The 14129-nt window shown below is 38.4% G+C and overlaps 1 long non-coding RNA gene across 2 annotated transcripts in view; it reads left to right on the forward strand.

Moving 5' to 3' along the window:
- Positions 1–14129, forward strand: part of LOC106029860 (uncharacterized) — a 34219-nt gene that overhangs the window by 8320 nt on the left and 11770 nt on the right. Inside the window, exons 5-7 of one of the 2 annotated variants that reach the window (XR_007162509.2) lie at positions 7363–7545; positions 7663–7765; positions 13892–14094. This is a non-coding gene — a long non-coding RNA (uncharacterized lncRNA). The remainder of the gene's footprint in view (positions 1–7362; positions 7546–7662; positions 7766–13891; positions 14095–14129) is intronic. The other variant, XR_007162507.2, reaches the window with a different exon arrangement.

Raw genomic sequence — 14129 nt, forward strand, 5'->3', positions numbered from 1 at the left:
AAATCATAGTTAAAAATCTATGCAAATTCTTTAACATGTATTTTGTATGAACTTTCTGCCCACTGTCCTCTTATTTTGTGATCTTAGCTGGTTTTCGTGATGCTGAAAGATTATGTTCACACTGCATTTTTTTTTTTTTACAACAATATACTTTTCAGGTCACATTTTAAAAAATATTCCTCCTCAGTAACCCCCACCCCCCCCATAAGGCTGATAAAGAATAATGGGTGGCTTTAATTTATGATGCTAGAGCAATTTGGTGCAAAATCTCACTTTCCTTGGTAACTTATTCGTAAGAATTATGAAATGAAATGTCCCAAAAGGTGTCTGTATACTAGCTTGCAAGGAGAATATGCTCTGTCATATAAAGAGAAGGAATCTCTCATTATAAAAGGACCAAGGTTTGGAACATCTGAGTGCTCTTTGATGTTATTTACTCACTGTTGGCTTGAAGCCAACAATAAAAACTTTAAATGTGACAGTGAAGAATTGGGCCCTGAGAGACATTGTAAAAACAAATTGCCCTTCTCTTTCCTCCTCAGTTATCTCCATCTGTGAAATGGGAATAGCCCGTTCGTCAGAGCACACTTGTGAGATATAATTCATTAATGTCTAAGAAACGGTTTTAGAACATCAAATGGAAGTCTCTGTTCAAGCATCAGGTATTATTAGGTCTGAAATGAAAGCTATTATATATTGCTGCATCAGGAGCTACTTGAAGTCTCTTATTCTATACAAATAACGAGTGGTACACGAGTGATTTTTATCTTGTCTTAATAGGATAGTCTATCCACAGTGCTGTAGGAGTGGTTTGTACTGTTGAAATGACATTAGGGAGCGCTGCTAACACACTGAGCAGAGTCATCCATTCCAGAAATGTTTTGATTTGGGGAGTCAGAGAACCAGGAAAGAAAGATGGTACATGAGAAAAGAGAGAAAGGTAAGACGAGGATGGTTGGGGCAGGAGGGAGGAGAAGGGTAAAAAGGAGGAAGTAAGGCAGAGCAGGGCAGATAATCTGAAAAAAAAAAAAAAAAAAAAGATGGAGAAGATGGAGGGAAAAAGGAAAGAAATGAAAACCTGATCTTTTAATTAAAATAAGAAGTCAGTTGGATGTGTTTATTGAAGAAAAAAAAAAAACACAACTTAGAAAAACAAGGCTGTAATGCCATCTTGGGGTTTCTGGTGACATCTCAATCCAGCAGAGCTTTGCTCATTTGGTTTGTGAATGTCAACAGAAACCCCTTGATGCCATTGAGGCTTGCAGTTGCCTCTCATTGATTCTGTATTATTTCAACAGTGGAAAAATAACACCTTTATTTTCACAGCCAAAGTACCTCACACTGTGATAGAAAAGTACATGTGCTTATTGAATATCATCTCTGTTCATTTTTACCTAACTTCTTTGTTATCACTATGGATTAGAAAGATATGTGCTCTTTTATGGCTATCACATGAAAGACTATTTGTCAAATATACTGTAGTCCAAGTCTTCATTAGCCTAAGGGATATAGACTACTCTGTCCAGCTGTCTTCTGCTGTTTATTATTTTAAATTCACCTTATTGGTGTAAAAATTACCCCAAGCAAGCCTCTTATTGATTCTTCTGTGTTGTATCCATTTTCCTCATATTTCACAGACAGAATAAAACCTACTTTGTGAAATGAGTGAGAATCTGCACCATTTATTCATGAGTATGTATAGAATTCTGGGCCCAACACTGTAACATGCAGTAAGTCTTCACATTTTGCTCAAACACAGGAGGTTCAAAGGTGAAATCGGTGACCAAGTAGTGTGTTGTCTCTCTCAGGCTTGATTTCTGCAGAGTTCAGGTAAAGAGTGCCATTGTAAAATGCACAGCCTGAACTGTACTATCCTGTGCTTGTGTCAAAAACCTACATGAATTAATTGCGTCAAAGGCATAGTGTAAGTTCACTGTCTACTATGATGACAGTGGGAAAGGTCAACATTTAAATTATATATAGGACAATGTTTTTATATAATGTTCATAAAATAGACAGTCTTATTATTGAGAAATATTCAAGTAATCACAACTTTCCAGTAGGATTTTTTTCTTTAGAAACAGCAAAAATTCTGAAGACACATTCTGTGGTAATTGAGCTGACATTTCTTTGTGACATGTAAAATAATTTTGTGATAGAGGTGATTTCACATACACCTAAATGTTCCCTCACAGTCTAGCCTATCTACTCTGGGCCGAAATCTCTTTAGTGGTGGGAATTTCACCACCTCCTTGTTCAGGCTGAGCATGTGTTTCTCTGTCCTTACAGCTACGAAGTCGTTTCGCAATTTCTCAGTTAAATCTTCATAGCTTCAGGCTGAAATTATTCGGTTTTGTTCTGCTTGTGGTGGACGTGGAGAAAACTGATCACTAACCTCATCTATTTTGTAACCATTATTTTTCAGTCTTTCCCCATTGGTCATGTTTTCATAATTGCTCTGGTTTTGTTGCTCTCCTATGAATTTTCTCTCAGTGGTCAATACAACTTTTGAACGGTGATGCCAAAAACTGGTCATCAGCTTTCATGCTGGAACCTTCTAAGTACTGCGTGGATGACCTCTGGTGTCCTGCTCAGATCCTGCTGCTAAGACATCCTAAATTGACTGTTTTATATTTTTCCCAGTTCTGTCTCACTGATGACTTGCACTCTGCCTTTGGCATTCTTCACCTGATTCTAGGCTGCAGTGCTGCTGTCTGTTGTCCAGGTATTCTTTATTTTGTATTTGCATATTTGATACTTGCTACCTAAGTAAAGGACTTAGTCTTGATACTACAACCCCACAGCTTCTTGCACTGGGTAAGAATTTTGAATTTACAGGCACTACACATTCTGGCTGAGGGAATGTATTCATTTCTGTGAATTGCCATGAAACCCTGTCATCAGTGCAGTAGAGGGTTCTTCTTCCTAATCCTAAATTAATTTGTGTATATTACCTCTAATTTTGGGGGGAAAATTATTTCAGAACTTAAAAATTATTTTTCATTTTCTTTTTTCCTTTTTTTTCTTTTTGGCTTAATAATGAGACTTTATTCTAACAGTCTTTAATTATCAAAACTTTATTGAAAACATCAAGAGTTATATGAAGATACACTTGACCTGGAGTGAAGTATCAGGAGTTTTTAAACATTTAACTTATAGTGTATATTAGTATGAAACTAAGTTGAGCAGAACCCATTAATGTCACAGTGATCGGTTACCAATGGAAATAAATAATTCATGATGAAGGGAATTAGTCTAATTAGCAGGCAGTTTGAGTCCTTTGATAAAACCCAGCTCTAATTCCGTGAAGGGCAGGAAGTGCTGTCATCAGTCAGCCCTGAAAAGATTAGCATCTATTATGAATGAGGTTAGACACCCTAGTGAAGTCATGTGTGTCCTGGAGACAAACTTAATATGTTCCAGAATGGGACACAGTTTGTCTCACCAACACATCATGATTCCTACTGGGCTATTGTATGTAATAACAAGCAAAGATCAGTGCTCCTTCCTATCATTCTCCCCCTGTCCATCATTCTGACAACTGTGCAAATACATTTTCCATGCAAAGCAGGGAATGTGCCCTGAATACTTGTAAAATTGCATGAGATGTCAAAGAAGATGTGTTACCTTTTCTCAGCAACCTAAAACCAAAGCAACCAAAATACCAGTGAACAAAAGAGGGCTTAAAAAAACATCTGGCATATATATGGGTTATAGTGGGAGATGTATCAGTTCAGAAGTATGTTGATTCCATTTGAAAACACTATTGTCATCTGTCATAAGATGTGTTGATAAAGCTATAGCTGTAGCTATGCATGATATCAAGGCTTAAAATAACTGGTGATGCTATAAGCTTATTGTATTGGATGGATATATAGAAGTAACACCCTGGAAAACTACCTAACATTCTGGAAGGGAGGCAAAAAAAGGGAGAAGGTTCTTTGTGTTATGTATTTTCATTTAGAAATGTTAACTGGTTCATTTGAGGAGACTAGCTGTGAGCTGTGCAAGCTTCACAGTTTTGTACTACATGCTGACGCAACATCAGCTGTGTTTCCATTTTTGCTTATGAGCCTTTTGAAATTATATGTTTCCGTTTTGCAATTTGATGCAATAATGAAGAAACTCCACATTTGTACGTTATTGTATTGCCTGTTTTTATTGTAGGAAATTAATTGCTCCTTTTATTTATGTTATTAAGGGGGGAGAAAACAATTTTGCTGTATTTTATCATTTGCTGTAATAATTATCATACTAGTAATACAACGGAAGCCTTAGAAACAGAGTATATTATGTTCAAATGTCTGAACAGCACTTAATACACTGACACTTGTGGCTAGGGAATACTGGTATTCAAATGTACATCTAGAAAGGTAACAATAAGTTACTAATAATATCCCTGATGAGCATAAGTTGATTTATAATTTAGAAATGAAGAGGAAAAGAATAAGTATAGTCAATGCAAGAAATTATTTTCATAGAAACAGAACAATATAGTAACTAAGCTGGCCCAATACTAAATAACAGTGGAGCATTGATATTGCAGAGAGTGTCAGAATCAAGTGCTACACTAACTTGAAGTAGATTCCTAGATGAGGTTAAAAAAAAAATAGTGACCTTCTCTGAAGGGTTTATTACTCTGAGTACCTGGAAGAAAGAAGATATACAGTTAGTCTGCCTTGCTTTGTTCATTTTTGTCTAGAACTTGCTGGCTAGTAAAAGTCTGGACAAAATTCAGTTGTATGAGATTTTTTGCTGATTATATCATATCTTATTCTGTGTGCCTCTCTAAAATGACCTATGTTATGGGTGTGCCTTAGGCTAGTGAATGAGTTCATTCATCTCATTAGAATGGGTTTCTTTATACTTACATGTGAACAGGTGAGCACTGTAACTACTATTACTATTGCTGTGTTGGTGGGGCATGATCCTTAGAAGCAGAAAATTTATGTTCTGGAAAACTTGGAGTATTATGCATCAGTTCAGGCAATGGACCAATATACCCTGAAGTCACGTAAAACAGAGGAAACATGAAAAGATTGTAACAAAAATGTGTCACGATACAGAGGAACTTCCTGTATAATTCACTTTCATATGTTAAGTCTTCCATGGAGTTCACAGGCTGTTTGGTGTGCATTTTTCAAGTTAAAAATACCACTGAGTATAGACATAAGAATTTATCAAAACATCATTTGTTCCATATACTCCAGTAACACCCGTCCCAGGTAATACTTTGGTAGCATCTGCCAAAGAGATAGAGCAATGAGTTCCTTCTTCCTAAAGCTTATGTCAGGTTGTCTTCTGTCTGCCCTTTCCTGGCCTGTCTAAGGAAGGTTGAAGTGCCTCAACATAGATACTTTGCCTTATTTGACTGTGAAGAGCCGTGTACTTTTCAGCAGCTCATGGTTTTTTCCAGATTATTCCCTACAGAATTCATAGGGTTAAGCACCAGGGTAGGGATGAAGGTTAGGAGTTCCACCGCTGGTTCCACCCAGCTTTACTCTGTGGTTCTGTTTGAGGTTTCCACCAGGCACTGCTCGACATGACTTGGTGCATCACAGTGGGCCTGAGTCATGCATCACAAACAAACCCAGCCCTTTAAGTCAATATCTACAGGTTACAGCTTAGTTGTATTCCCACTGAACAAAGATACATACTCCAAAAGCAACCATAGTTGCTCATAGCTGCTGATTTTCCTTGAAGAATGTGCTTAAGCAGTACCCTGTCCTTTCACTACCAGGTTGGTGACGGGGAAATGGCTAATGGCACAGCATGTCTGACTCTTAAGTGTACTTGCATTGCTGTATTCCCTTGACAAAATCTAAGTTCTTATCCACTGGGACAGGTGGACCTGCTGCTTCAGTAAGGAAAATGGCGGGGGGGGGGGGGGGGGGCGGGTCTCAGTAAGTCCAAGTTGTGTGACAGAAGATATATACTCCAGGCAGCCGTGCTGCTAGGGAGCTGCTCTTTCCCTTTCTCCTGAAAAAGGGAATTCTGCAGGACTTTGATATTCTAAAAACAAGCAAGCTGGAGAAAGAAGATCCTTTCACTGAGGCACTCTTTATCTCAGCATCTGTCTCACCTGTCCCTTCACTGAAGCATCCTTAAAGGACATCATCCATTAATCAATTCCTGTCCTTCCTGCTATTTTGTAACTGGTGTTTACATGTGTCATCCCATGTCTCTGTTGTCCTTAATCCTTACTCACACCCTCCCACAACACCAATACAGTGAGATACTGCAGTGAAGGGCATGTCATCCGCATTCACAACTAAATCTATAACACACTGAACCATTTTCAAGGCTTATAAAAATGGGTGTTAGTCCATTCTCATTAATTACTGATCACACTTTTGATCTGTTCTTGCTGCTTGTTTTATTCAGGGCCTGTGGTCATGCCCTCTTCTCGTATCACTGTGAGTCGTCTCTTTTGTAACTATAAGACTGTTTAGATCTTTTTGTAAATAACACAGAGCTAAAATTGTCCTAATGAGTCTGGCATGCTGGTGAAATGCTCACTCTCAGGTGTGTCTTTGATTCACAATGCCTATAACGTACTGAGTGATCTAAATTAACCACTGCCTGTTGTCCCCATCTCAGACCAGCTTGTGTTCTCAAGTACTTCCTACAGAACATTAGATATTGGCTGCTTCTACTGGACAGAAATACATAGCAGAAAAATGCATGTCCCTAAGTTTCCCAATTCACCATAAAATTAATCTCTTTTTTTTCTGCAAGTAAATTCAGGCACTGCAACTCTCACTCAAAAAGTTTTCTCCAACTCAGAGAGAGAAAGTAATGAAGTATAGTAGAGAAAGGGGAAAACATACAGATTAAAGTATATGTTATTGACCTAGTTTTACTGTATGTTTATCTGCATCCAAACCAGTGTAATTAAGGCAACAGGATGGAGAGGGACTGAGGTAAGGTTACAGAAACAGTGGTCAGGAAGGTGTTCAATTCTAAGGACATTGCTGGAAGCATGAAAGCATAGCAGCATGACAGGCAGGAGAAAGAAGGGATCATGCAGGCTAATATTGCAGGGACATAGAGGAAACAGTAGGCTATGAAGTCAGCAGTAAACACTGAAAAAGCAATCCTGAGCCCCATTAAAAAGAAGCTGGAACTTGACATAGGCAAAACAATGGTGAGGAAGCCAAGTCTTTGAAACAATACTGGAAAATAATACTTTTGGCATTAGAGACAAGTGAGCTTTTTGCCACCTTAGTTTTAACCAGTTGTACTTCATATCATACCCTGCCTGCCATTAGTGGGCTTGTAGATGAAAAATGCAGCTCATGCTCGTTGTGTGAATCCAATCCGAAGCAGACATTATAGCAGCATTTCCTGTATTTTGAACAGAATAGAAGCCCTGGTTAAATGGAGTGAGAAATGCAGACATTGTCCATACTGCAATCCTTGCGATGTGAGAGGAGGAAAGAGGTTTAGCACCAATTTAAACATCCCAAGACACTGCTATGGCAAGTCTGCAGTCCTGGTCAATGGGACGTTTTTGTTCATTCGATGCCATGAATTGTAGTGTAAGTAAGTGCAGTAAATTAAGTTCTTATGAAGTCTTCAATTAATTCAGCTTCTGTACTTATTTGTTGGATATTGTCTCAATTTCTGATATTTCTTTTTCACTTCCATCTCTACCTGCAGTGCCTCAGGACATCTTCTGTGCTGCTGCTTTTCCTGAGACTCATAGCATCGCCTGGAGCCTGCTGAGACTTCCTCCAAAAGAGGCAGCAAGGAGAACTCACCGGTATGCTCTTTCGGTTACTACACTCAAATACCTGATTCTTGTCTGCTTTTTCCATAAATAATTTTACACAAAGTGGGGGGGGGGGGGGGGGGGGGGGGGGGTGCATATGTTTATTAACTGAACTCAGATCCCACCTGGCTCAATTATAATGTGCAACCTCTGTGATGCACAACACACTGCAACTTTTTGACAGAACTCTTGTTGTCGAGGTGTTTGTCTCTAAACCAAGTAACAACATGACCTTCTCCTGTTATATCATCTGTGTGAATGCAAATTGTATTTTACCAGTGCACCAAAATTTTGAAGCTAACAAACCTTCTTTGAGCAGTGTAGTGTAACTTCTTTTGCATAATTAAACCAGAACCCCCCTTCTGGACAGGTTCACTCAGCTTTGCCTTCCCTTGAGTAATACACCTTCAGACCAGTGCCTCGTTTTGATGTATTACAATGATAGACTGAAGAGTTCATGTAATACATCATCACAGTCAGCTGTTGCTCGACGCCAAGGATTGAGAGACTGAGCCAGCTGTTTTTCTGATGTGTTCTGGTAATGCATCACCGGCCTATGGAAACTGATAATGTATTACTTCAAAATGACACTGCCTAGAAAAGAAAGAGTCCAGAGGTGCAGGCTCTGTATAATGAGGCATTCCAAGTACTAAACAGGGCTGCAAACTCCTGGAACAAGATGTTGGTAATAAATCAGTGTTCTACAGTATTACATTAGCAGTGTGGCTAGACAGGTACGCACAGACACTGTTGTGTGTAATCTGATTTCCAGTGCCTCTTTGTGATTCTGCTTTTGTGCAGATCAAAGATAACCCTAGCAGCAGTTTTACCTTCACTTCTCTTACAACCAAACAATTCACAATGCAAGCGACCCAGAACAAGAGACAGGGCAGAGTTATACTGTCTCAAGAAATTCAGTGAGTTGGGATTCTTCCTCAGTTTGGAGCACTGTTAGAGCCACTCAGATGCCACTCTTTCAGTAAACTGAGCCTATCTGCAGCAATGCCAGTGCTCTTCGCCTTTGCCCTTGACAGGATTATTATATCCCACAGGTGCAAAATAAGCTGGCCCAGAGGGCTGCAGTTGTGACTGACTTTTCCTGCAGGTTGACTGAAGGGGAGGAAGACTCCTTTGGCAGTCTCTTCATCCCCTCTCTGTTCCTTTTCCTCTGCCAAAGAGTCAAGCCAAGCAATAACTGGTCCCCAGTTATTCTCAATTAAAAAGAAAATTATCGGAACAGGTAGCAATTCTGAACATGTCTGCCTATAAAACTCTATCTCCTTGATAAAACAGGTTTGTGTATGTGTAAAAATATTATTTGCTGTGAATTTACTTTTAGCCTCAGGTCCATCAGCCACTTCACTGCCTTGGCATGTATGACTGTTAACGAAGTAAGCATCAAGTTCCAGCAGAATAAAATCACTTTCACTAAACAACACTCAAGAGCTTTCTGCAACAAATGAAAATCTATCAAACTCTGCTTGGGAGTAAGAGAAAGAATTATAAAGACAAAAGCTAAGAAATGATTTTTTTTTAAAGCTGTGAAGTACATTTCTACCAGTAGCTTTTCCAAATACTTCTGTTTGTTTTTTGTTTCTTTTTGTTTCTTGTCGTTTGTAGAGTGCTCTATAACTTTGTATGTGTAAACCTCATTATATCAGTAGCAACCCCTGAAAATAAACAGATCCTGCCCTCAAACTTTGCTCCCTAGTTATGGGAGGTTTACACTGCAAACAAAGGCTAAGTATATTTTCCTAAAAGTAAGTATGCTTTTCTGTCCGTAGTCAGACATTATAAATCATGGTACTACAAGACATTAAATATAAAGACATTAAATATAGTTTTGTGGCATGTGATTCAGAGTCAAAAACATTCCAACCTCATTTACAGCATGGTCAATAACAGTAAAACTCACACTGCTGGCTCAAATGTAATCAAAGATTTCTGAGAGACTTTTCCTGGCAGGCTTTATATTGGATCAGGTAGTTCACAGCCTATCCTTTCACAGACGCCATAAGGACAGCATAAATATTGTGTCAAGTACTATGACTTACCCAGCAGAAGCATGGTTGTGTGCTCAGATCTCATCCCTTGGCAGTTCCCTTCATCCTCAGTACTCCAAAGAGCTGAGTATTATCAACCCCTGCCTTTTCATCTTAAAGCCAATGCATAGCACTTTGCAAGGGCAAATTCCAGTGAGTAACATCTGTAATTTATTTCCTGCAGTTGATTGTGGGTATAAAATTCCAAGTGCAAATGATCTCAGTAACCCACCAAAGATTTCTCCATTATAAAAAAGAAACACAAGATTTTTCTGTTCTTGCTTTTTTCAGACCACCTCATTTCATCCCCAAGATTATATACATGATTGGCAATCAACCTTGAAGCATCACAGAAACATTTTACTCAGTCTTGGCTGCTTGTCTTTTATTTTACTCTTATTTTTAAGATATTTTTTCTTTTTCTTTAAACATTCTGGCTAAAGCGTATATAGAACAAAAGATCACATATTGGGAGTTCGGCTTTCATGGGACCAGTAGAGTGTCAGGTGTACATTCCCTCTTTGACACCATTTTGTCGCAGTTAAGTGATGATCATTAATATCTCCTTGAATGAGACTTCATGGAAATTGTAGTTCAGAACATGCAATCAGCTCATTTATGGTCTAAAAAGTGTTGCCCTGAGACAGTAGTTGACTGACACTCAACCATTTTCGTAAAATGCAACTTACCTGCTACTATTAGACACTGAGATTTGACTTTCTCTTTTCATTTTTGGCACACAACAAACGTCCCAGCTCTATTCTATGCATGGATAATCACAAAATTTGTATTTAACTCTCGTTACAAACTTGGACCATAAGACAAGTTTCTAATCGAAATAATTGTTTAAGATTATTACAGTGATAATTATTGCACTGATAATAACAATTTTCAGCTGACAATACATTAGCTCCATATGGAGATAAACTGCAAGGCCAATGGATTTATCATGATAACAAAATGGAATACTGTTAACTGACTGTCATTTTTCCATCCATGCACAAAGAAATCTCCCATTGATTTCATTGTCTTTTGACTGAGTGCTAGTAAGAGTTTCCTTTCCACATACGTATATAACCAGATTGAATCCTAAGTTAGTTTGATATCTTTGTTGTTGTTATTATGCAATTGTCTAAACAAGTACAAAAAGTGTGTACCTTTTCTTAGCACTGTAAGAGTAGCGCTTCTGGCTTTGAAAATGCCTTTTAGAAATAACAAACTGGAAGACAAATAAGGAATAAAACCAACTGTGAATCTGTTAGGATTTTACAGGATAGATAAATAAATGGGAGCAACAAGTCCTTACATAACTACTATTTCCTGTATGCAGCAACCCAGAAGAGATTGCTGTATGTCCATGAGATGGCTCTGTGTCCATGATCTTCCACCGTTAAACCAAAGTCTTTGCTACTGGTGATGCAAACGTTGGCTATTACAGCTCCAGCCTTTGAGTATCATTTTGGGCTGTATCAACTAATGTCTTTCATCCCTGAGTTTTACTCTCATTCTGAAAAGTATCCAAGGACACTTGGTAAAAAGAAGGATTTTTCACAGTGATATGTTTTTGTAGGGAGGCAAATGTACAGAACTGAATTGTTTAAAATCTTCAGCCAAACTGTCTTCAAAGAGCTTTGCATCAGACCATAAGCCTTTACTTAGCAGACCAAAAACTGTTAAAAAGCCTTAAGGTTTTGTTTAGTTCATCTGCTTCATCTCTTTCCTGAGGTTTTAAGCTGTGTGTTTATCCCTGTGCTGTTTTTCTTATTTGTCTTTAGACCATATCTTTTTAAAAAATTAAATAATCCAGATCGAGAACACTATAAAATTCTTCGGACATTTTGAAAATTGTCATGGACGTTTATTTGCTAAAAAGTACATTTGACACCACAAGACTAACATTAATATGCAAATCAGTGGACTATAAAATTCGTTTTGGTGCCTCCAGGGCTGTATTTTTATAAATACAGAAACATAATTATGCATCCTCCAGAGAACTAAAAATAATTATACAAATTTATAACAAAGCCCAAGGCAGTGTCTCCTTTTAACTGTCTGTTTTTAATATCATTTAAATCTTGTTAAAACTTAATTACCAATTCTCTTCTGTAATAATTTAGGTGGAAGATCTGAGGTCTAAGATCTAAGCTTGCTGTTTGAGAGAACTTCATCAGATAAACAAAGACACCAAGGCACAGATTGACAAAACAGGACAGTGCACAGAAAAACTTGGTAAAGGAAATGCCACTGTAGATGGTGATGATAATACATATATCTATTAACATCCACATGAAGTGAAACTGAGCTATGTCTTTTATGATGGTAATATAAGTACACCAGCATATGTATACACCTAAATATACATATATACAAATATGTTTACATATATGTGGTAATTTATTCATTCATACTGATGTAGCTCAAGCTGGTATCCACCCAGAGGGTACTCGAGGGACCAGTGCTTTCATTCTCGGTCCCTGTTCCCCAGCTGTTCTCAGTCTGGAAGGTGATGGCTGCTCGGTGCAGCTGTAAAAGTGAGTAGCTCTAAATTCAAAGCAGGCCTGGCCACAAAGTTTAGACAATGTTTGGAGTGGGCACGTTTAATGTTTTTCTACTGTTTGAATGCTAATAGATCCATGCTTATTTTTAAGGCTACATTTCAGAACAAGATAATCTCTTCTCCATAACTGTTAGAAACAGGCACAGTGGCAACTGTATGTTTGAATTACAGGCATGAAGTTAAGGGGAGGGCCTTGGCTTTGTACCCCCAGTAAAGCACCTGGTAAGCAATGTAAAGCAAATGTTGCATAGTCAAAACCTATTTCTTTAGACTGATTTACTGAAGATTCTCCACCCATACTGTTGTATTTGTCTGTCCAAAGACCCCAGCAATGTCATCTCTCTTTGCATTAAAGGTAAGGTACAGAGTAGAGCATACGGCTTCTCTGCTTTGAGGTTCCATCTTCCCAGCCATCTCCCCGCAGGTTTGCCTTTGCTGCCAAGATGAGGAATCTAGAAAACAGGGTAGCTTCTTGACTTCCTCCATCAGTGATAAAGGCCCCATCAACATGGAGACTGCTGCCTCGGGTCTTGTCTTTGTGTCATGTTTGCCAACCAGTGTTTAGTAACAAGTGTCACTGTCTGGTCCTCTGCTTTGAGCTAGAACACGTTTCTGTTAGCCTCCACATCCAACTGAAAGCAGCTTTGCGTTGATTTAATTCACCCTTTTTAGTATGACCATACTCACAATGAAGGATGTGCATCCAAACTTCCAGCTATTACACAATTGCCACTGGGCATAAATTCAAGTGATTTGGCAGAGTGTCTGGTTGGGAACCAATTCTGCTTCATTCTATCCAGCACATGCATTCCTTTTGATTGAAATGCCAGACGTTTGTTAGAATTACTGATGCTGGTGACAGCCATCTTCATAGCACTTCTCCGTGCTTTCAGATTGTGTATTCATCGAGTGTTAATGGAAATAAGAGATGCAAAATATTAGAGAATGCAGTATGTTACAGATTTCACATACTTGCCTTATTGAATTAACAAATAACCTGTTCATTTGCAAATATATAAATTCATCATATTTGTGACTGACACTTTGTATGCCTCAATTTTTTCTAGAGTGTTAACACTTAAATTTTAGGATGTCAAAATTATGTTTTTATTTAATGGCATAGACTACTCACAAATCTTGTAGCTTTCCTGTAGGAATGGTATCCTTCAGAGCTAGAAGTATGGAATATATAATAAGCTTATTTAATTTGTAAAACCTTGAAATTTAAATCAAGTGTTAAATAGGCTGTCATTTGCACCTGTGCAATTGAATTTGAAGTTGAGGGGTTTCCTGAGCTGGACTAGGTTGTAAATAGGTTGGTTTCATTGGGCTGTGAATACATTTGCTTCCAGTCATTGTTTGCCATGCAGCATGACAACAGTAGGTGTGAAAATGGAGGTGTGAAACTTTCCAGGGTGTTGCTAGTTAGGCAGAAATTGCCAAACAGCAACAAGAGTCTGAACATGACTTTGCCTAAACTGACCCTGCTCTTAATTTGATTTTTTTTTTTTTCCACAGGTTGTGAGTTCTGGATCTATACTTCTTACAACTGAGCTTTGTAGTCTCCTTGTCAGGCTTCGGGTAAACCTGACAGAATTGAGAACTGTCCTGAATTACTCAAGTTGTAACCAATGTGAGACAGCAGCGTGGGGCCTTGTGGGGCCAGGGGAATAAGTCCGGAGGACTGAGGCTGCAAAACTGCAAAGATATACCTGGAGAAGGTAATTGAAAAATTGGTGTGAGCACATTTAAGAAA

Source organism: Anser cygnoides, chromosome 6 (assembly GCF_040182565.1).
Source record: "Anser cygnoides isolate HZ-2024a breed goose chromosome 6, Taihu_goose_T2T_genome, whole genome shotgun sequence".
Lineage (NCBI taxonomy): Eukaryota > Metazoa > Chordata > Aves > Anseriformes > Anatidae > Anser > Anser cygnoides.